Source organism: Capricornis sumatraensis, chromosome 18, assembly GCF_032405125.1.
Source record: "Capricornis sumatraensis isolate serow.1 chromosome 18, serow.2, whole genome shotgun sequence".
NCBI lineage: Eukaryota > Metazoa > Chordata > Mammalia > Artiodactyla > Bovidae > Capricornis > Capricornis sumatraensis.
Window position 1 is genome coordinate 60,730,814 of NC_091086.1, and position 25,281 is coordinate 60,756,094.

Consider the following 25,281-nt stretch of genomic DNA (forward strand, 5'->3'; position numbering starts at 1 on the left):
CATTATAGAATGCCATTCTCCCAAATCATCCCGCCCTCTCCCTCTCTCTCTGAGTCCAAAAGTCCGTTATACACAGCTGTGTCTTTTTTCCTGTCTTGCATACAGGGTCGTCATTGCCATCTTTCTAAATTCCATATATATGTGTTAGTATACTGTATTGGTGTTTTTCTTTCTGGCTTACTTCACTCTGTATAATCGGCTCCAGTTTCATCCATCTCATCAGAACTGATTCAAATGAATTCTTTTTAACGGCTGAGTAATACTCCATTGTGTACATGTACCAAAGCTTTCTTATCCATTCATCTGCTGATGGACATCTAGGTTGTTTCCATGTCCTGGCTATTATAAACAGTGCTGCGATGAACATTGGGGTACATGTGTCTCTTTCAATTCTGGTTTCCTCGGTGTGTATACCCAGCAGTGGGATTGCTGGGTCATAAGGTAGTTCTATTTGCAATTTTTTAAGGAATCTCCACACTGTTCTCCATAGTGGCTGTACTAGTTTGCATTCCCACCAACAGTGTAGGAGGGTTCCCTTTTCTCCACACCCTCTCCAGCATTTATTGCTTGCAGATTTTTGGGTCGCAGCCATTCTGACTGGTGTGAAGTGGTACCTCATTGTGGTTTTGATTTGCATTTCTCTGATAATGAGTGATGTTGAGCATCTTTTCATGTGTTTGTTAGCCATCAGTATGTCTTCTTTGGAGAAATGTCTATTTAGTTCTTTGGCCCATTTTTTGATTGGGTCGTTTATTTTTCTGGAATTGAGCTGCATACGTTGCTTGTATATTTTTGAGATTAGTTGTTTGTCAGTTGTTTCATTTGCTATTATTTTCTCCCATTCAGAAGGCTGTCTTTTCACCTTGCGTATATTTTCCTTTGTTGTGCAGAAGCTTTTAATTTTAATTAGATCCCATTTGTTTATTTTTGCTTTTATTTCCAGAATTCTGGGAGGTGGATCATAGAGGATCCTGCTGTGATTTATGTCTGAGAGTGTTTTGCCTATATTCTCCTCTAGGAGTTTTATAGTTTCTGGTCTTACATTTAGATCTTTAATCCATTTTGAGTTTATTTTTGTGTGCGGTGTTAGAAAGTGATCTAGTTTCATTCTTTTACAAGTGGTTGACCAGTTTTCCCAGCACCACTTGTTAAAGAGATTGTCTTTACTCCATTGTATATTCTTGCCTCCTTTGTCAAAGATAAGGTGTCCATATGTGTGTGGATTTATCTCTGGGCTTTCTATTTTGTTCCATTGATCTATATGTCTGTCTTTGTGCCAGTACCATACTGTTTTAATGACTGTGGCTTTGTAGTAGAGCCTGAAGTCAGGCAAGTTGATTCCTCCAGTTCCATTCTTCTTTCTCAAGATTGCTTTGGCTATTCGAGGTTTTTTGTATTTCCATACAAATCTTGAAATTATTTGTTCTAGTTCTGTGAAAAATATGGCTGGTAGCTTGATAGGGATTGCGTTGAATTTGTAAATTGCTTTGGGTAGTATACTCATTTTCACTATATTGATTCTTCCAACCCATGAACATGGTATATTTCTCCATCTATTAGTGTCCTCTTTGATTTCTTTCATCAGTGTTTTATAGTTTTCTATATATAGGTCTTTAGTTTCTTTGGGTAGATATATTCCTAAGTATTTTATTCTTTTTGTTGCAATGGTGAATGGAATTGTTTCCTTAATTTCTTTTTCTACTTTCTCATTATTAGTGTATAGGAATGCACGGGATTTCTGTGTATTGATTTTATATCCTGCAACTTTACTATATTCATTGATGAGCTCTAGTAATTTTCTGGTGGAGTCTTTAGGGTTTTCCATGTAGAGGATCATGTCATCTGCAAACAGTGAGAGTTTTACTTCTTCTTTTCCAGTTTGGATTCCTTTTATTTCTTTTTCTGCTCTGATTGCTGTGGCCAAAACTTCCAGAACTATGTTGAATAGTAGCGGTGAAAGTGGACACCCTTGTCTTGTTCCTGACTTTAGGGGAAATGCTTTCAATTTTTCACCATTAAGGATAATGTTTGCTGTGGGTTTGTCATATATAGCTTTTATTATGTTGAGGTATGTTCCTTCTATTCCTGCTTTCTGGAGAGTTTTTATCATAAATGGATGTTGAATTTTGTCAAAGGCCTTCTCTGCATCTATTGAGATAATCATATGGTTTTTATTTTTCAATTTGTTAATGTGGTGAATTACATTGATTGACTTGCGGATATTGAAGAATCCTTGCATCCCTGGGATAAAGCCCACTTGGTCATGGTGTATGATCTTTTTAATATGTTGTTGGATTCTGATTGCTAGAATTTTGTTGAGGATTTTTGCATCTATGTTCATCAGTGATATTGGCCTGTAGTTTTCTTTTTTTGTGACATCTTTGTCAGGTTTTGGTATTAGGGTGATGGTGGCCTCATAGAATGAGTTTGGAAGTTTACCTTCCTCTGCAATTTTCTGGAAGAGTTTGAGTAGGATAGGTGTTAGCTCTTCTCGAAATTTTTGGTAGAATTCAGCTGTGAAGCCGTCTGGACCTGGGCTTTTGTTTGCTGGAAGATTTCTGATTACAGTTTCAATTTCCGTGCTGGTGATGGGTCTGTTAAGATTTTCTATTTCTTCCTGGTTCAGTTTTGGAAAATTGTACTTTTCTAAGAATTTGTCCATTTCTTCCACATTGTCCATTTTATTGGCATACAACTGCTGATAGTAGTCTCTTATGATCCTTTGTATTTCTGTGTTGTCTGTTGTGATCTCTCCATTTTCATTTCTAATTTTATTGATTTGATTTTTCTCTCTTTGCTTCTTGATGAGTCTGGCTAGTGGTCTGTCAATTTTATTTATCCTTTCAAAGAACCAGCTTTTGGCCTTGTTGATTTTTGCTATGGTCTCTTTTGTTTCTTTAGCATTTATTTCTGCCCTAATTTTTAAGATTTCTTTCCTTCTACTAACTCTGGGGTTCTCCAATTCTTCCTTTTCTAGTTGCTTTAGGTGTAGAGTTAGGTTATTTATTTGACTTGTTTCTTGTTTCTTGAGGTATGCCTGTATTGCTATGAACTTTCCTCTTAGCACTGCTTTTATAGTGTCCCACAGGTTTTGGGTTGTTGTGTTTTCATTTTCATTAGTTTCTATGCATATTTTGATTTCTTTTTTGATTTCTTCTGTGATTTGTTGGTTATTCAGAAGTGTGTTGTTCAACCTCCATATGTTGGAATTTTTAGTAGTTTTTCTCCTGTAATTGAGATCTAATCTTAATGCATTATGGTCAGAAAAGATGCTTGGAATGATTTCGATTTTTTTTGAATTTATCAAGTTTAGATTTGTGGCCCAGGATGTGATCTATCCTGGAGAAGGTTCCATGAGCACTTGAAAAAAAGGTGAAATTCGTTGTTTTGGGGTGAAATGTCCTATAGATATCAATTAGGTCTAATTGATCTAATGTATCATTTAAAGTTTGCGTTTCTTTGTTAATTTTCTGTTTAGTTGATCTGTCCATAGGTGTGAGTGGGGTATTAAAGTCTCCCACTATTATTGTGTTATTGTTGATTTCCCCTTTCATACTTGTTAGCATTTGTCTTACATATTGCGGTGCTCCTATATTGGGTGCATATATATTTATAATTGTTATATCTTCTTCTTGGATTGATCCTTTGATCATTATGTAGTGGCCTTCTTTGTCTCTTTTCACAGCCTTTGTTTTAAAGTCTATTTTATCGGATATGAGTATTGCCACTCCTGCTTTCTTTTGGTCTCTATTTGCGTGGTATATCTTATTCCAGCCCTTCACTTTCAGTCTATATGTGTCCCTTGTTTTGAGGTGGGTCTCTTGTAAGCAGCATATAGAGGGGTCTTGTTTTTGTATCCATTCGGCCAGTCTTTGCCTTTTGGTTGGGGCGTTCAACCCATTTACGTTTAAGGTAATTATTGATAAGTATGATCCCGTTACCATTTACTTTATTGTTTTGGGTTCGGGTTTATACACCCTTTTCGGTTTCCTGTCTAGAGAATATCCTTTAGAATTTGTTGGAGAGCTGGTTTGGTGGTGCTGAATTCTCTCAGCTTTTGCTTGTCTGTAAAGCTTTTGATTTCTCCTTCGTATTTGAATGAGATCCTTGCTGGGTACAGTAATCTGGGCTGTAGGTTATTGTCTTTCATCACTTTAAGTATGTCTTGCCATTCCCTCCTGGCCTGAAGAGTTTCTATTGAAAGATCAGCTGTTATCCTTATGGGAATCCCCTTGTGTGTTATTTGTTGTTTTTCCCTTGCTGCTTTTAATATTTGTTCTTTGTGTTTGACCTTTGTTAATTTAATTAATATGTGTCTTGGGGTGTTTCGCCTTGGGTTTATCCTATTTGGAACTCTCTGTGTTTCTTGGACTTGGGTGATTATTTCCTTCCCCATTTTAGGGAAGTTTTCAACTATTATCTCCTCAAGGATTTTCTCATGATCTTTCTTTCTGTCTTCTTCTTCTGGGACTCCTATAATTCGAATGTTGGAGCGTTTCATATTGTCCTGGAGGTCTCTGAGATTGTCCTCATTTCTTTTAATTCGTATTTCTTGTTTCCTCTCTGATTCATTTATTTCTACCATTCTATCTTCTATTTCACTAATCCTATCTTCTGCCTCTGTTATTCTACTATTTGTTGCCTCCAGAGTGTTTCTGATCTCATTTATTGCATTATTCATTATATTTTGACTCTTTTTTATTTCTTCTAGGTCCTTGTTAAACCTTTCTTGCATCTTCTCAATCCTTGTCTCTAGGCTATTTATCTGTGATTCCATTTTGATTTCAAGATTTTGGATCATTTTCACTATCAATATTCGGAATTCCTTCTCAGGTAGATTCCCTACTTCTTCCTCTTTTGTTTGGTTTGGTGGGCAACTCTCCTGTTCCTTTACCTGCTGAGTATTCCTCTGTCTCTTCATCTTGGTTATATTGCTGAGTTTGGGGTGGTCTTTTTATATTCTGGTAATTTGTGGAGTTCTCTTTATTATGGAGCTTCCTCACTGTGGGTGGGGTTCTATCAGTGGCTTGTCAAGGTTTCCTGGTTAGGGAGGCTTGTGTTGGAGTTCTGGTGGGTGGAGCTGGGTTTCTTCTCTCTGGGGTGCAGTGGAGTGACCAGTGATGGGTTATGAGACGTCAAAGGTTTTGGAATAATTTTGAGCTGCCTGTATATTCAAGCTCAGGGGAGTGTTCCTGTGTTGCTGGAGAATTTGAGTGATATGTCTTGTTTTGGAACTTGTTGGCCCTTGGGTGGAGCTTGGTTTCAGTGTAAGTATGAAGGCATTTGATGAGCTCCTATTGCTTAATGTTCCCTGAATTCAAGAGTTCTCTAATGTTTTCAGGCTTTGTATTTAAGCCTCCTGCTTCTGGTCTTCAGTTTTTACAGTAGCCTCTAGACTTCTCCATCTATACAGCACCAATGATAAAACATCTAGGTTAAAGATGAAAAGTTTCTCCACATTGAGGGACACTCAGAGAGGTTCACTGAGTTACAAGGAGAAGAGAAGATGGAGGGGGTAGTTAGAGGTAACTGGAATGAGATGCGGTGAGATCAAAAGAGGAGAGAGCAAGCTAGGCAGTAGTCACTTCCTTATGTGCGCTCTATAGTCTGGCCCGCTCAGAGGTATTTACGGAGTTATACAGGGAAGAGGAGAGGGAGGAAGTAGACAGAGGTGACCAGGAGGATAAGAGAGAGGAATGAGAAGGAGAGAGACAAATCCTGCCAGTAACCAGTTCCTTAGGTGTTCTCCACTGTCTGGAACACACGGAGATTCACAGAGTTGGATAGAGAAGAGATGGGGGAGAAAAGAGACAGAGGCCACCTGGTGGAGAAAAAGGAGAGTCCAAAGGAGAAGAGAGTGGTCAAGCCAGTTATCTCGCTCTCAGGTAAACTTGGGTAGTGAAGTTTGGGTTTTTAAATGAACATAATTGACAACAAAAACCTAAGAGCAAAGGTTAAAAATCTGTTTTTGAAGACAATGGTCTGCTTTTCTGGTTGCCTGCTGTCCTCTGCCAGCCTACAGAGGTTGTTTTGTGGAGTTTGCTCAGCGTTGAAATGTTCTTTTGAGGAATTTGTGAGGGAGAAAGTGGTCTTCCCGTCCTATTCCTCCGCCATCTTTATGCTCCTCCCTCAAATACTTTTAATATTAATTTTTTGATGTCATCTGACTCTTTTGCAACCCCATGGACTATAGCCCACCAGGCTCCTCTGTCCATGGATTTCCCAGGCAAGAATACTGAAATGGGTTTATATTTCTTTATAGTATATAGATAGCTTTATTTTAAAAGAGAAATTGGGGGGTGGCCCAAAGATGGCAGAGGAATAAGAGGGAGACTACTTTCTCCCCTACAAATTCATCAAAAGATTATTTGAATGCTGAGCAACTTCCACAAAACAACTTCTGAATACTGGCGGAGGACACCGGGCACCCAGAAAGGCAGCTCATTCTCTTTGAAAAGAGGTAGGACAAAATGAACAAAAAGAGAGACAAAAGAGTTGGGGATGGAGATTCATCCTGCGGAGGGAGTCATGAAGGAGAAGTTTCCAAACATCAGGAAACCCTCTCATCAGCAGGTCTGTGGGGAGTTTTGGAATCTCAGAGGGCAACATAACTGGGAAGGAAAACAAAAAACAAAAACAAAATATGTGCCTAACCACAACTCCTAGCAGAGAAGTAGCCCAGATACTCGCATCTGCATCCACCAGAGAGCTGGACAAGGAGGTGTGGGTTGCATTCTTAGGGTAAGGACCAGGCCTGAATACCCTGAGGACAAACTGAAGGAGCTAGCAACACAAACTGTGGGATAACCAGAGAGAGAGGAAAAAAAAAAAGAGAGAGAGAGAGAGAACATTCCTGTGAAAGGCTCTAACCTAAGACACAGCTTGGCCTGCTCACTGAACAGAGGATTAAGCGAACACCAAAGGAGAGCTAGCTGGCTGCGTACAGGCCCCTCCACATGCCAGAGGCAGAGAGGCAGGTGGGCGATAGCCAGATCTGGAAGGCGGGAGACAATCTCAGCCCCGGAGACCGGCATCCTCCACCAAACTGTAAGCAGGCTCCCAGTTGCTAACCAAGTCTTCCTGGGATCCTGGACAGTTCACATCTGCCAAGAGGGTCTCAGCCAGAGATCAGCTCCCCAGAGGAGACATACAGCACACCTGAGACAGTGCTCTCACAGTGCACCCGGGGAGGTGATTAAGACACATGGCCCACCTGGTACAGTGTGCTTGCCAAGCACTTGGTCACATGAGCTGCTTGGACCTGGGAAAGGCAAAAACGCATGCCCAACCAAGTCTGTGCTCTTGCAGAGTGCCGGGGTCCAGCCCCAGTGGATCCAGGGAATTCGAAGCCGGGACGGCGTTGGCATGGGAAACACTTATTTACTGATTGATATAAGATTAGATTAAGAAACAATAGTGTAGTAGGAAAAATAAGTGGAGAAAGAGGACTGAATAACTTGGATTACGTGGAAGACCAATAAAATTCCAGACAAGGAATTTGCACCATCTACTTTGGGCCACCGGCACTCACTTGAATATCGAAGGGTGCCTCGCCTTAGGCTCCCTTTCTCGTGGGTCTTAACAGCCAGGGCAAGTAAGTAGACTTGGCAAGCCTCCGTGCCCCAGATGGGAATTCAGCCTGAAATTAAAGTAAAGAGGAGAGGGAGGGAAGGAGAGAGAGAGAGAGACACACACACACACACACACGGGGGAAACCAGTCCAGAGACTGGCTCCGGCCTCTATTGTTCAGAAGGCCTTTTATACTTTTGATAAAACATGGAGATCAATGGGTAACACAAAGTTATGCAGCGCTATCAGTCCAGACTCTTATCAAAACCAAGCTTTTCTCTCTGCATACCTAATTGTATAGACAAGTCTTAGGTGATTTACATCATCTTCCAGCCAAAAGGGCCAATTAACATTTTACAGCCTTTTTTCTGATAAGGGTTTGTTAACTAGAAGACTTATTTGTGTTGATCTTCCCAAGGTCTGGTGCCATTCTCGGAAAGCACTAAATAAAGTTATATTCTTACATAGCAAAGATACAGCAGTTTATAACAAGTGAAAGGAGTACAGTGATTTATAACAAAAGAAAAGTAATTAACTCAAAAGTCTAGTGTTGCTAACATCAAAACTACTATATATCTTTTTCCATATCCTGTTTACACTGATTAACATCCTCCCAGGTGCCTAAAAGATAAAAAATATGGAGGCCTGGCAGCAGTCATTGAGTCAACAGTGAAAACCCTCTACCAATATAATTTTTAACTCTTTAGAAAAGGCTCTGTATTTTAAGATGCTTTTAAGCTTTGTGCCTCTCATGGTTGGGGGGTTGTAAGCAATTCACAAGCTGTAAGAGGTCCGGGGAACCTGTTAGGCAAGCTAGAGAGCAATCAGAGGGGGTTAACTGAAACATCCCTTTCAAATGCAGAAGACTAAAGCCCTGAGTTGACTTTTTTCCAGAGAATATCCGAAGAGTGGAAAAGCGGGCAGATTCTTTTTTTTTGGGGGGGGGGGTGGGTGGGGGTGGGGGGTGGATGCTCAGGAAATGCCAGGAGGAACTCCTGAAGTCTGATCACGGCCTTACGTATGTCAGCTTCCTTCCTCATGACCTTGTCACAGGCGGAATTCCTCACGCTGGCTCCCGGCAGCAGAGTACCCAAGATCCTGAATCTGAGCAGTTCAGACCTGGGAAGTACATGAAATGCAGGGCCCACTTTGGACAGTACCCCTGCAGAGCAACCTGGAACCTGAGCAGTGTAGACCGGGAAAGCCCACACTGCTGTGAGCTGGGGCAATCCCAGTGTGGTCCATATACTGAAAGGACTCTTTACATATGCCAGAGATATTTGTTTGCAGTGTTCCTCCCTGGGCTTCCACCGTGTGGCTCAGTTGGTGAATAATCTGCCTGCAGTACAGGAGACCCGAGTTTGAGTCCTGGGTTGGGAATATCCCCTGGAGAAGGAAATGGCAAGCCACCCCAGTATTCTTGCCTGGAGAATCCCATGGACAGAGGAGCCTGGCAGGCTACAGTCCAAGGGGTCACAAGAGTCTAACATGACAGTGATTAAACCACCCCCATCCCTCCCCACAACACAACTGAACAAGTGAAGCTAAATAAGTGACTACCTTTGCCCCCTTGTGTCAGGGCAGAAATTAGACACTGATGAGACTTGCAAACAGAGGAAGCCAAAATAAACAAAGAGGGAACCACTCTGGAAGTGACAGGTGGAACAGATTAAAACCCTGTAGTTACCAATGACTAAGCATTGGAAGGGGGCTATGGAACTTAAGAAGAAGTACAAGCTGGAAAAAGGAACTGTCTAAAACAGAACTGCCCCCATACTGCCCACAACAGCTCTAGAGAAATTCTTAGATATATTTTTATTATTATCATTTTTAATTTTTTATTTTTAAGTTCTTTATTACTGCTTTAACTTTCACTTTTATAACCTACTATTACCTTGCCAAAAAAGCCTATTTTTACAGCAAATTCCATATATATATATATATAAAATAATTTTGTGATTGATTTTGTTTTGTATTTTTAATATTGCATTTTTGAGAGTCTAACCTCTACTCTAGATTTTTAATCTTTGCTTTTTGGTATTTGTTATCAGTTTTGTACCTTTAAAAATCAAATCTTCAGTATCCATTTTCACTTAGGGGTGTGATTACTGGCTTGATCGCTCTCTCCCCTTTTGACTCTCCCTTTTCTCCCCAGGTCACCTCTGTCTCCTCCCTCCTTCTTTTCTTTTCTACTTAACTCTGTGAATCTCTCTGGGTGTTCCAGGCTGTGGCAAACACTTAGGGAACTGAATACTGGCTAGATTTCTCTCTCCCCTTTTGACTCCCCCTCCTCTCCTCTTGGTCACCTCTATCTCCTTCCTCCTTCTTCTCTTCTCCATGTAACTCTGTGAACCTCTCTGTGGAGAATCTTTTCACCATTAACCTAGATGTTTTATCATCAGTGCTGTATGGATGGAGAAGTCTTGAGGCTACTGTAATAATAAGACTGAAAGCCAGAGGCAAGAGGCTTAAATCCAAAACTTGAGAACACCAGAAAACTCCTGATTTCAGGGAACATTGATCAACAAGAGCTCATCCAAAAGCCTCCACTGAAACCCAAGCTCCGCCCAAGAGCCGACAAGTTCCAGAGCAAAATACACCATGCTAATTCTCCAGCAATGCAGGAATACAGCACTGAGCATTAAAATACAGGCTACCCAAAGTTATGCCAAACCCATAGACACCCAAAAACTCACTACTGGACACTTCATCGTACTCCAGAGAGAAGAGATCCAGCTCTACCCACCAGAACACTGATGCAAGCTTCCCTAACTGGGAATCCTTGACAAGTCACTAGTCCAATCCCATCCACAGAGAGCAACCTCTACAATAAAGAGAAACCACGAACTTCCAGCCTACATAAAGGCCACCCCAAACACAGAAATCTGAACAAAATGAAAAGGCAGAGAAATATTCAGCAGGTAAAGGAACATGATAAATACCCACCACGCCAAACAAAAGAGGAGGAGATTGGGAGTCTATCTGAAAAATAATTCAGAATAATGGTAGTAAAGATGATCCAAAATCTTGAAAACAAAATGGAGTTACAGATAAATAGACTAAAGACAAGGATTGAGAAGATGCAAGAAATGTTTAACAAGGGCCTAGAAGAAATAAAGAGGAGTCAATCAATAAGGAATAACACAATAACTGAGATCAGAAGCACTCTGGAGGGACCAACAGTAGAATAAATGGGGCAGAAGATACGATAAGTAAGGTGGAAAATAGAGAATTGTGGAGATAAATGAAACAGAAAGGAAAAAAGAAAAAAAGAATTAAAATAAGTGAGGACAATCTCAAAGACCTCTGGGACATTGTTAAATGCCCCAACATTCGAATCATAGGTGTCCCATAAAAAGAAGACAAAAAGAAAAGGCATGAGAAAATACTTGAGGAGATAATAGTTGAAAACTTACCTAAAATGGGGAAGGAAATAGACACCCAAGTCCAAGAAACCCTGAGTCCCAAACAGGATAAACCCAAGGAGAAACACCCCAAGACACACGTTAATCAAATTTACAAAGATCAAACAGAGCAAATATTAAAGGCAGCAAAGAAAAAGCAACACGTAACACACAAGGGGATCCACATAAGGATACCAGCTGATCTTTCAATAGAAACTCTTCAGGCCAGAAGGGAATGTTAGGACATACTTAAAGTGATGAAAGAGAAAAACCTACAACCCAGATTACTATACCCAACAAGGATCTCATTCAAATATGAAGGAGAAATCAAAAGCTTTACAGACAAGCAAAAGCTAAGAGAATTCAGCACCACAAAACCAGCTCCTCAACAAATGGTAAAGGATCTTCTTTAGACAAGAAACAGAAAAGTTTTATAAAATTGAACTCAAAACAACAAAATGGTAATGGGATCATACTCATCAATAATTACCTTAAATGTAAATGGGTTGAATGCCCTAACCAAAAGACAAAGACTGGTTGAATGGATATAAAAACAAAATCCCTATACATGCTGTCTACAAGAGATCCACCTCAAATCAAGGGACACATACAGACTGAAAGTGAAGGGCTCGAGAAAGATATTTCATGCAAATGGAGACCAAAAGAAAGCAGGAGCATTGATACTCATATCAGATAAAATAGTTTTTGAAATAAAGACCATGAAAAGAGACAAAGAAGGATACTACATAATGATCAAAGGATCAATCCAAGAAGAAGATATAACAGTTATAAATATATATGCACCCAACATAGGAGCACCTCAATAAATAAGCAAATGATAACAAGTATGAAAGATGAAATTCACAGTAACACAATAATAGTGGGTTACATATAGAATGCCCACAGATAAATCCATGCACCTATGGACACCTTATCTTTGACAAAGGAGGCAAGAATATACAATGGAGAAAAGACAGTCTCTTTAACAAATGGTGCTGGGAAAACTGGTCAACCACCTAGAACACTTTCTAACACCATACACAAAAATAAACTCAAAACGGATTAAAGATCTAAATGTTAGACCAGAAACTATAAAATTTCTAGAGCAAAACATAGGCAAAACACTCTCTAACATAAATCACAGCAGGATCCTCCATTATCCATCTCCCAGAGTTATAGAAATAAAAGCAAAAATTAAAAAAAATGGCACCTAATTAAACTTAAAAGGTTTTGCACAATTAAGGTAACTATAAGCAAGGTGAAAAGACAACCTTTAGAATGGGAGAATATAATAGCAAGTGAAGCAAAAGACAAAGAATAAATCTCAAAAATATACAGGCAGCTCACGCAGCTCAATACCAGAAAAATAAATGACCCAATCAAAAAATGGGCCAACAACTAAACAGACATTTATCCAAAGAAGACATACAGATGGCTAACAAACACATGAAAAGATGCTCAACATCACTCGTTATCAGAGAAATGCAAATCAAAACCACAATGAGGTACCATGTCATGCTGGTCAGAATGGTTGCTATCAACAATTCTACAAACAATAAATCCTGGAGAGGATGCGGAGAAAAGGGAAACTTCTTACACTGTTGGTGGGAATACAAACCGGTACAGCCACTATTCAGAACAGTGTGGAGATTCCTTAAAAAATTGGAAATAGAACTACCATATGATCCAGCAATCCCACTACTGGGCATACACACTGAGGAAACCAGAATTGAATGAGACACATGTACCCTAATGTTCATCAGGACTATTTACAATAGCTAGGACATGGAAACAACTTAGATGTCCATCAGCAGATGAATGGATAAGAAAGCTGTGGTAAACACAATGGAATATTACTCAATCATTAAAAATAATGCATTTGAATTAGTTCTAATGAGGTGGATGGAACTGGAGCCTATTACAGAGTGAAGTAAGCCAGAAAGAAAAACACCAATATGGTATATTAATGCATATATATGAAATTTAGGAAGATGGTAATGATGAGCCTACATGCGAGATAGCAAAAGAGACACAGATATAAAGAACAGACTTTTGGACTGTGTGGGAGAAGGCGAGGGTGGGATGATTTGAGAGAACAGCATTGAAATATGTATATTACCATATGCGATATATATCGCCAGTCCAAGTTCACGGCATGAAACAGGGCACTCAAAGCCAGCGCACTGGGACAATCCTGAGGGATGAGATGGGGAGGGTAGTGGGAGGGCGGTTCAGGATGGGAGACACATGTACACCCATGGCTGATTCATGTAAATATATGGCAAAAATCACTACAATATTGTAAAGTAATTAAAATTAATAAATTAATTTTAAAAATAGAAGAGAATTTGGATTACCAATAAAACTGGAACATGAGACAAAATCATGGAAAATTGCTGTGTGAAAGGATATGATATCTCAAGGAGAGATTGTAGCAAGTCAAGAGGACTTCAAATCCTAAAGATTCTGAATATGTAGAGCAAGAAGCATGAAAAAAGTGTTAAATAATTTGGAAAAGATGTCCAGAGGTAAAGAATAGAAATTCACTAGATTTAGTCTTTAAAGATTTTATTATAAGTAAGTGTTCAAAGTCAAGAAATGCTGCTTATGGGATAAAGCAATTATAAATTGAATGTGTTATATGAATTACTATCAGCTCAGTTCAGTTCAGTTGCTCAGTCGTGTTTGACTCTTTGCGACATGAAACCCCAGCACGCCAGGCCTCCCTGTCCATCACCAATTCCCAGGGTTGGTGTTCACTCAAATTCACATCTATCGAGTTGGTGATGCCATACAGCCATCTCATCCTCTGTTGTCCCCTTCTCCTTCAGCATCATTCCTTCCAAAGAACACCCAGGGCTGATCCCCTTTAGAATGGACTGGTTGGATCTCCTTGCAGTCCAAGGGACTCTCAAGAGTCTTCTCCAACACCACAGTTCAAAAGCATCAATTCTTCAGTGCTCAGCTTTCTTCATAGTCCAACTCTCACATCCATACATGACCACTGGAAAAACCATAGCCTTGACTACACGAACCTTTGTTGGCAAAGTAATGTCTCTGCTTTTCAATATGCTATCTAGGTTGGTTATAACTTTCCTTCCAAGGAGTATGCGTCTTTTAATTTCATGGCTGCAGTCACCATCTGCAGTGATTTTGCATTACTATAGTGATTATTAATAATTTTTCTGAGAAAAAATTAAAAGTCACAGAAACAGAAGATTGAGATAGGGGAAATCATAATTTGTCAATAATTAAGTTGAGCTACTTGTTTTTAGGAGGTAAGCCAAGTAAAACCAAACAAAAAAAAATCAATAACAGAAAATGTTAATGGCAGTGCATAAGCAAGAGTGTCAATAGAAAGTGACAAAAGAGATAATGAGGTGAACAGTTCCCAGAAAGCTTAAAGGAAATGAAATTCAGAGGAAACAATTAACAATTACCATGGCAGGAAAGAAGTGGAGACATAAAGAGGCAATGGGGAAAATATACACACAGATGTAGGCAGACGTGCATATCAGTTCTGGTAGAAGGAGGATGAGGGAGTTAATGGCTTCAGAATTTTTAAGACATTACATGGCAAATCAATATTCTGAAAGCAAAGTAAAGGTGTATATTTTGAAATTTGAGGAAACTGGAGATTTTAAGGCTATTCAGAAAATGGGATCATGCATTGGCTGAAGATAACGATAATATAATAATATTCAGGCAAAATTAGCCACTGACAGTTATAAAAATCTCGATTTGAGGTTTCTTCATTTTAATACATTTTAAGATAGTGATTGAAAGGGTAGACTAAGACACCTTTGGAGATGAAAGCAGAATTTGAAGAAAGGAAAATGGGGCATATAAGGTGTCAATTAATTCCTCTTTTAAAATCAAAAGAAACATTAAAAACAAGAAATGAAAACATTTTACTATAGACACATTACATATATCTGTATTAATCAGGATAGGATAGGTGATAAACACAAGCAAAGAAAAACCTCCAAAAGTTTAGTAGCTTAAGGAATTGAGGTTAGTTCTACTTCTATCATAACCTGATTGACATTTCATGAGTAGCCAACCAAGCAGTGTTTAAGGAAACAGTGGTTTTTTCCAACTGGTGGCTCACCTTCGCCAAGTGCCTACTCAGTATCCTCTGCTGGATCCTACATCCAGCTACATTTTAAGAAAGAAAGAATGAGCCAAGAGTCTCACAGAAGAATCCAACATGAAAAATAGCATACATCACTTAGGATATTCCATCAGCCAAGTTCCATTGTACAAACCCAGCTCTAGTCCTCCTGGACACTGAGAAAGAGGAAATAGAAAGATGGGCATCCAGTCAGTCCCCGTTATGGAAGAGTAAGTTATACTGTCTTTCTTTATCTTGATATTAACATTCATCAGGTCAGTAAATATATTTATTATTTTTCTTTTTCTTTTTTGTGTACTGTAACCATTATTACCACTGTAAAGTCAGCCAACACTAAATTTGGGAAAAGAAAATTGGTACAACATCACATGAGAATAATCATTAACTTTACATACTCTCATTTTTTAATTTTAATTTAAAAGTATGAAAAAACATATATAATGTTTTTTCATCTACCAGTATATATAATTGTATATACCAATATACATCTACCAATTTACATAATTAAATCATGATGTTTGCTTCAGATTGCCATATATATCCTTTATTTTTTAAATTTATTCCTGGATATTTTATATAGTTTGCAGTTGCTAATGTGATTACTATTAGTAAAGAAATGGGCTTAACAGCTGACTCAGTGATAAAGAATCCCCTTGTCATGCAGGAGAAAGATTGGATCCCTGGATCAGGAAGATCCCCTGGAGAATGGAAATCACAACCTGCTTCAGTATTCTTTACTCAAAAATCCTCTATCCCATAGACAGAGAAGGCTTGCAGGCTGCAGTCCCTGGGGTTGCAAAAGAGTTGGACATGACTTAGCGACTAAACAACTAAAGAGAATAGTGAATGTCTTCTGACTCTTTTATATCTAGTCACATCAAAGTTTCTTATTAACTCAAGTATATTTTCGAGTCAGGTCACTTCATCTTTTGGGTGACAGAAATGGGTAGGAACAAATGACTTTTCAACTATAATAAATATTGATGTGTAGTAACAAAGATTCAAACTGCTAAAGTGGAAAAAAGGAAAAATAAAGAATTAAGCCAACATATTCCAATTTCATACATCTGAAATCAAAGAGGAATTTTTATGGAATGTGGCCTCAAAGAATTGAGTCTGCTAAGAAAATACAGATCCCTTAATAAAAAATGAAGATGAATGTTTTAAAATTAATAAACTTAAATAACAGTTTATGCATAAAAATGAAAATTCTCCAAATGTAGTTTGACTGAGAAGATACAGGATTAGGTAAAGATGATTTTGATTTTTATAACTTTTTTAAATGATAAGAACTATCAAATTAAAGGAACACATTATTTCCTTATAAAATTCACAAATAAATTTTACACTATACCTGAAAATGTCATTTAATGTAGAAAAAATTTATGTTGTAGAAGACAATAGGAGCTGACATTAGCCATGTATCCTGTGTTAGACTCCTTTGGCATACAACCTATGTCATTTTCGCTTTGAAGACTTGAACTTAATGTGTACTAAAGAACAACAAAAAAATCATATGCATCTGTAGCTCTGTGCTTCTATAAGGATAGTGTTAGGTCCTGCCTATTTGCTTCAGACATGCTGACTTTGTGCTCTAGGATGAAAAATGCTAAATAATGCATGGGCTAGAGTCAGCATGTACCACTTCATTCCTAGCCTTCAAAGAATTGCTCTGAGTTATGCTGCATATTAAAGTATCAAGGAAGGTCAGTTTCAGAAGCGGCCAAATAAATGTACACACAAATCCTAAATTGGTGTTTGTAATGGGTCCTTAGGAGCACAAAATGGATAACAGCACCACAGATGCCTATGTACATGTTTGAATGTTTGATTTAAAAAACACTTGGCTACTTTTTAAAGAAATCTAGTTGTACAGTGATTTTGGCCAATTGCATTTAGAATTCATTCAGTGTACACAATACTTTAGACTAAATGAATGCTCAAATATATTCTTCTTTAATTATTATTATGTTAAATCTTACGTTGATATTTAATATTAAATGACATATTTATTATTATTTACCTTGTAAACTTGACTATAGCCTCTGGATTGATTTTTTGACAGTGGTGACACTGAATCAAACTAGGCATTAATTTTTGTTATATAGGCTGTGTTAGAGTGTCATTTTGCACAAAAGGAGAGCAAAAATGTGACAAGATTTTCCTTTGAGATTTTTCCTTTGCTTTGTTTTTAAAGCCTTCTATAATAATATAATGTATTTATGTTATTTAAAAAAGTTAAAACTGATATATTTTTTCATATATTATAAAATGTTATTATTTCTGCTGCTACTGCTGCTAAGTTGCTTCAGTAGTGTCTGACTCTGTGCGGCCCCATAGACGGCAGCCCACCACGCTCCTCTGTCTCTGGGATTCTCCTGGCAAGAATACTGGAGTGGGTTGCCATTTCCTTCTCCAATGCATGCATGCATGCTAATTTGCTTCAGTTGGGTCTGACTATCCAACCCTATGGACAGCAGTCCACCAGGCTCCTCAGTCCACAGGATTCTCTAGGCAAGAATACTGGAGTGGGTTGCCATTTCCTTCTATGTTATGATATCTAGTAAATTTTAAAAATACAATTCATTTCATAATCTGTGAATAGGAGGAAACTACATCTAATATTTCTATGAAAGTATAGACTAGTAGCTACATAACAGTAACTTTAAGACATGCAATTTTTCTTCCACACACAAAGGATTAGAATTATCTTTGATGAAACAAATGCATTTATTTTCATGAAACATTGATTCTATTATTCATATTCCACAATGTTCTCTCATGTGGATAGCAACAAAAATATTATATGAAGAGCAAAAAAAAAAAAATAACAGTCCTGTGATTTTGAGCTATTATTTATAGTGGTTTCCTCAAAAATGCAAATGTTGAGTAGGATATATATATATTCTTTATACCTAGTTTAATTACATTTGAAAGTTTATTAATTGACCATATAATAATAATTTAAGTGTTATTGATATAAAGAATACATGGAGTTGTCACATCATTGATCATTAAGAATTGTCTTCATATTAAAATGGGTTTAACTGGGCTCTTTGATATTTGAGAAAATATCAATATTTCCAGCTTATTTCACTGTACTACTTTTAAGTTATATTGAGTTAACAGAAGCAAATCATTTAGACATCTCCAGAGGAAAAAAAAAATATCTGAACTATTTCAGTCCCACTATTTAAAACATACCTACAATGCATAAGTTTATTGGCTTAGTTACTTGTCTATGCATTATCTTATGTAAGTTTTTTACAACTACAGTACATTCTTATCCCAATTTTTCCAGGTGCAATGCTGGGACTCGAGCTCAAATAAGCACATAATTTATTCAGCGCTAAAAAGCAAGCAATAAGGCCCGTGAGGATTTGATTCAAAGCTCTATATGTCCAAGTTCAGTCCATCATTTCTTCCATCATAGTCCCTTGGGTGGCTTTTGCCAGTTCTGCAACCTTCATACGTCAAGTTCTGGGTACTTTACTTCCAGTAGCTTAATTCTTCATATTTCATTAGAGGGCTGCTCTTGGATGAAGCACAAGCTGAAATTAAGATTGCCAGGAGAAATATCAATAACTCCAGATACACAAATGACACCACCCTTATGACAGAAAGTGAAGTGGAACTAAAGAGCCTCTTGATGAAAGTGAAATAGAGGAGTGAAAAAGCTGGCTTAAAACACAACATTCAAAAAACTAAGATCATGACATCCAGTCCCATCACTTCATGGCAAATAGATGGGGAAATAGTGGAGACAATGACAAACTTCATATTCTTGGGCTCCAAAACCACTGCAGATGGTGACTGCAGCCATGAAATTAAAAGACACTTGCCCCTTGGAAAACAAAAACAAAAACCTATGACCAACATAGACACCATATTAAAGAGCAGAGACATTACTTTGCCAACAAAGGTCCACTTAACCAAAGCTATGGTTTTTCCAGTGGTCATGTATGGATGTGAGAGTTGGACTATAAAGAAAGCGGAGAGCCGAAGAATGGATGCTTTTGATCTGTGGTGTTGGAGAAGTCTCTTGAGAGTCCCTTGGACTGCAAGGAGATCCAACCAGTCCATCCTAAAGGAAATCAGTCCTGAATATTCATTGGAAGGACTGATGCTGAAGCTGAAACTCCAATACTTTGGCCACCTGATGCAAAGAGCTGATTCATTGGAAAAGATGCTGATGCTGGGCAAAATTGAAGTTAGGAGGAGAAGGGGACAACAAAGGGTGAGATGGCTGGACAGCATTCCTGACTGGACGGACGTGAGTTTGAGCAAGCTCTGGGAGTTGGTGATGGACAGGGATGCCTGGCGTGCTGCAGTCCACGGGGTCGCAAAGAGTCAGACACGACTGAGCGGCTGAAATGAAATGAACCTGGGCTACTGGAGCTGCTTCACCAAGAATTCATAGAGCTGAAGGTGCCTGGGCAGAGGTGAAGGGTGGTGCTTTGTTAGATAGCCCAGAGGGACTAACTATAAAGTGTAATTCCTATTCAAGTTCTTCCCAGGTCCAGGCTAAGGCTGAAACTTCACCTGAAATGGTTCTTTTGCTTTGTGTCTTTCTTCCTCTAATCTGTTCTGTCTTCCATGCTCTCTTACTGATTTCTTCTGGTGGAAGTTGCTTAAAAACAAACAAATAAAACCAACACTTACATGTACTTTTATCCCAGGGTCCAATTTTAGAGAAAAAGAATCACCTGGAGAGATAATTAAATACGAGCACTGGGACCCTACTGCCAGGGATTCAGATTCAGCAAGTCTGGAAGAAGGCTGAGAACTTTCTTTTAACCAACTTTAAATGATATTGATCCTAGTGGTCCATAACCCACACCAAGAGAGCTTTACATAGATAATCTAACCCAAGATATTGTAATGGAGAAGTAATTTTTCCATCTTTATTGTGAAACCTAATTTTATGGAGGGCTTATTCGAAGGTAATATCAGACCCCTCTCTCAGAGTTCATCTGTGCCATTGCGTTATATTCTCCAAGAAGATAAGGCTTTTAGCTTTAAAGAAATTCAATTTCAATCATTGAGATGAAGATACATTTTTCAGCCTGACAGTAGAAAAAGAAAAATAGTTTCAAAAATTTTAAAGGGCTTCCCTGGCTCAGACGGTAAAGCGTCTGCCGGAAATGTGGGAGACCCGGGTTCGATTCCTGGGTCAGGAAGGCCCCCTGGAAAAGGAAATGGCAATCCACTCCAGCACTCTTGCCTGGAAAATCCCATGGATGGAGGATCATGATAGGCTATAGTCCATGGGTTCGCAAAGAGTGGAACATGACTGAGCGACTTCACTTTCCTAATACATTTTCTTCAGGATCATTGTCTTTTATTCCAATTTTTATTTTTCAGTTATTTCAAAGACAGATCCATTACTTGTGATTAGAAGGATTGCTATATTACTATATTATTGTGGTGTTGAACTGACAGTGTGGATTTTATGAAAAGGGGTAAGGGGAAAAGGGGACTTCTGAACTGTAATATTTTATGGCTCAGATGAATGTTAGCAATTGACAATAAATGTGCAGCCATCTACAAAATGACATCGTCGTTTATTGCAATATATATCTTTTGATTTTCATTCATTTTGTTGTTGCTTATTTGCCAACTCCATGGACTGCAGCATGCTAGGGCCCTCTGTCTTTCACTTTCTCCAGGAGTTTGCTCAAATTCATGCCCACTGAGTCAGCAATGCTATCTAATCATCTCATCCTCTGCCACTCCCTCCTCCTCCTGCCTTCAATCTTTCCCAGTATGAGGGATTTTTTCTAGAGTCAGCTCTTCACATCAGGTGGCCAAAGTATTGGATCTGGGTTCTTCCAATGAATATTCAGGGTTGATTTCCTTTAGGACTGACTGATTTGATCTCCTTATAGTCCAAGGGATTCTCAAGAGTCTTTTCCAACACCAAAATTCAAAAGTATCAGTTCTTTGCTGCTCAGCTATCTTTATGATCCAACTTTTAAGTACGAAAATGATAGTGCATATTTTTCTTGTGTTGCGTATTATACAATGCTCGTTTTCCTTATTACTAAAATAAAAGTTCTTTAGAAAGCCATAGGGAAAAACTAAACACACAGAAAAACACACACAAAAGTGAAAACAGAAATCAGTGACTTTACTGTAAGGAAACAGACTTCATTTTACACATTCATAGTTACAATGCACAGTTGAATTTATTGAAATAAAAATGTTCACTAAAGTACCTAAAAATAATAATAATTCATCATTTTAATAAGTTAACACTATAATGTAAACAGATTTGCATAAAAAATTGTCAAATCCTCATGATTATTTCACCTTAAAGGCATTTTGGGCTTCCCTGAGGCTCAGCTGGTAAAGAATCCGCCTGCAAAGCTGGAGGCCTGGGTTCAATCCCTGGGTTGGGAAGATTCCGTGGAGAAAGGAAAAGCTACCCACTCCAGTATTCTGGCCTAGAGAATTCCATGGACCAGTCCATGGGTTTGCAAAGATTCAGACATGACTGAGCAACTTTCACTTTCAAAGGCATTTCAACACACACACAAAAATATTTATTTGATGTCTACTTTGGATGCCTTTTTCTGTATAAAAGCACTAGTATGAAAAATGTTATGACAGCATAATAGACTTTTTAATAGAAATAGAGAATGTGAATCTTCCAGGAAGAAACCTATTAACAAAGATAGCCTAGTATAGTCAGTAATATGAGTTTTATTTGAATAAATACAGACATTTATGATGTAAGCATTATAAGTTTAGTGTCAGGTATATTAATTTACTTAAAGCTGTCAAAGTCAAGGTTCATTCAAATGTCATCATTAGGATAAGTAGAGTCAGTTAATTTATCAATAAATTATTTTATCCATATACCATATCATCTCTACATATAACATATTGGTATACAATTCATTGCAGAGTTTTGGATATATGCAAATAAGTTAATAAGAAATAAAATAGATTGCAAAAGTCAGTAAAAATGTTACCCACGGAATTTTAATTTTTGTTAAAGTTGTGCCATAGCACTTCTTTTCTGCTTCATTTAGACATTCATATGTGACATTGACATTTTATATCATAAGCAGCAATATTTCATTTTTAGGACAGGTCAAGGGATAGTAATGATAGATTTATGGCCGTGCCAAGATCATTATATGGATAAAAATACAGCAGAATCTCCAAGACATCCTTACTCAGCTCTTTGCACAGCCTGAATCTTACATCTTTGGAGGTGACTTTGATCTTAATTCTTGTCCAGAGCATCTCACAATACAGCTACATTTGTCTTGTTCTTATATAATGTTTCAAGATATAGAAATTTTGGAAAAGTTTATTTGAAAAAATTGCCTTGAATTTCAACAGACAAACTAACCATTTGCTTCCCTGTTCCATTTAAAGTGCTCTAAGTGCCATGTGCACTAAGGGAGAAATAAGCAGGCAGAACAGCTACGCTTGGAAGTATTATGGTTTTAAGCTATGGATGAAGCACATCTTCTCCTGAAGTAGTTTAGTATTAATGTCATAGTTATAAGCTAGCTTTAGTAAGTTTATTATAATTTTATATAAAATTTCTACATAATATTAAATAACATTCATACATGTGTTGTATGAGTGGGTACATTTTCTGCAAAATAATATATAAATATGTTTATCTGTTAGCATAAATTATAACGATCAATAAATGTTAGATGTTCACATAATCCACAAAGGTAAGCAAGACGCTTACTCCTTGGAAGAAAAGTTATGACCAACCTAGATAGTATATTCAAAAGGAGAGATATTACTTTGCCGACTAAGGTCCATCTAGTCAAGGCTATGGTTTTTCCTGTGGTCATGTATGGATGTGAGAGTTGGACTGTGAAGAAGGCTGAGCACCGAAGAATTGATACCTTTGAACCGTGGTGTTGGAGAAGACTCTTGAGAGTCACTTGGGCTGCAAGGAGATCCAACCAGTCCTTTCTGAAGGAGATCAACCCTGGGATTTCTTTGGAAGGAATGATGCTAAAGCTGAAGCTCCAGTACTTTGGCCACCTCATGTGAAGAAGACTCATTGGAAAAGATTCTGATGTTGGGAGGGATTGGGGGCAGGAGGAGAAGGGGACGACCTTGGATGAGATGGCTGGATGGCATCACGGACTCGATGGACATGAGTCTGAGTGAACTCCGGGAGATGGTGATGGACAGGGAAGCCTGGCGTGGTGCGATTCACGCTGTCGCAAAGAGTCGGACACGACTGAGCGACTGAACTGAACTGAACTGAAGCATTTCTGCTTACTTATAGGCTGCTTTTTATTTTTCTTGCATCACTAAAAAGAACCCAAATTTATGAAATGAGTATATTATTATTGAAACATTTATTCATTTTATGTATATAAATGTGTCCACACAATTCCACACTGATACACATATGCATCACATGAAAACAGAGTGAATGTGAAGCTTGTACTTAAGTTTACAAGTTAGTATGATAGAGCATGTCGATAAGTACATAATTAAATTGAACAGTGATAATTGTCCTGCTTTTAATAAATAAATATGTATAATCTTATTCTCTAAGTACCTCAACTTTTGATTTTCCTTATTTCACCCTAATATCTCACATAAAATTAACATTTCATACCAGTAGCAGTAAAACTATTTGCATAATTGATACATACTAGTTGGGATTCTTTCATTGTATGCAAGTCAGAAAAATAATATGGAGCCAATTTTTTAAAAAAGAAGAGATTATTTGTCATCAGATAAGAAGGGGTCTTAGTACAAAAGAGGTGGGGAGGTTTTTGTTATGCAAATACACTGAAGATTAAGCTGAGATGCTGATACCAGTGCTATCAGGACTCTCTCTGTTTCTCTCCCTGAATTTGAGTTCTGACTCTCTCTTCTCTATTTGGTTCCCTTTTTCTGATTCTTGTAGGTTTTTTTTTTTAATGAATATTGGAAAATATACCTATTAAACATTTCGAAAGACCATTATAAGTCTGTGTCCACATGATTTAGGTGGAATTAGGTGCTTATTTCAAGAATGAACATATGTACCTGGGATGACTGGCAATTGATATATTTTATATATATACATATATATATATATTATACAATTCTTCCATTTATGAACTTCTGGATTGTTGTCTTCTTTTAATCCTGTTTTTAATTTAGGTTATTTTGAGCTTAATTTATTACTATCACTATTATTATTTTAGTAATAATAATATCTTATGTAGTGGTGGTGAAAGTATTGTACAAAATTCCAATTATATGGAAGAGTTTGTGAGTTATACATTCCCCTCCCATGAATAATACTATTCTCCAAGTTCACTGGGCTGGGAGCAACACCATTAAGTATTTTGAATATCTTTCAAATGTATTATAGACTATTATGAACTCAATAAATCTGCTCAATTTTGAATCCTTTATCCCCACCGTGATGGTATCTGGAGACAGGACCTCTGAGAGCTACATAGGCTTAGATGATATAATGGAGATGGGAAGTTCATTAAGGAATTATTATTCTTATAAGAAAAGGAAGTAAGGGCTTCCCTATTGGTAAAGCATCTGCCTGCCTTGTAAGAAACCTGGGTTCGATCCCTTGGTTGGGAGGATCCCCTTGAGAAGGGAAAGGCTAACCACTCCAGTATTCTGGCCTGGAGAATTCCATGAACTGTATAGTTCATGGGGTCACAAAGAGTTGGACATGACTGAGTGACTTTCACTTTCACTTACTTCCCTGGTGGCTTAGAGGTTAAAGTGTTTGCCTGGAATGCAGGAGACCCAGGTTCGATTCCTGGGTCAGGAAGATCCCCTGGAGAAAGAAATGGCAACCCACTCCAGCACTCTTGCCTGGAGAATCCCATGGAGGGAAAAGCCTGGTAGGCTACAGTCCATGGGGTCGAAAAAAGTCGGACAGGACTGAGTGACTTCACTTTCACTTTCATAAGAAAAGGAAGAAATCTGAGCTGTCTCTTTTTTATTTTTACATAAAGAGCAGTGTACAGTTTATATGTTATCCTGTTCCTTCCTTTTACCTTTATTTACAATAAAGGTTAAAAATATTTCTTATTATTTGATAAAGTGAAAGCGAAGTCGCTCAGTCATGTCCGACTCTTCGCAACCCCATGGACTGTAACCTATCAGGCTCCTCCATCCATGGGATTTTCCAGGCAAGAATGCTGGAGTGGATTGCCATT

At 38.0% G+C, this 25,281-nt stretch overlaps 1 non-coding gene across 1 annotated transcript; it reads left to right on the forward strand.

The window, feature by feature from the left end:
* Positions 1-24,818: 24,818 nt before the first annotated feature.
* TRNAS-GGA (transfer RNA serine (anticodon GGA)) lies at positions 24,819-24,891 on the forward strand. The gene has a single exon. It is a non-coding gene; the product is annotated as a tRNA-Ser (tRNA).
* The last annotated feature ends 390 nt before the right edge of the window (positions 24,892-25,281 follow it).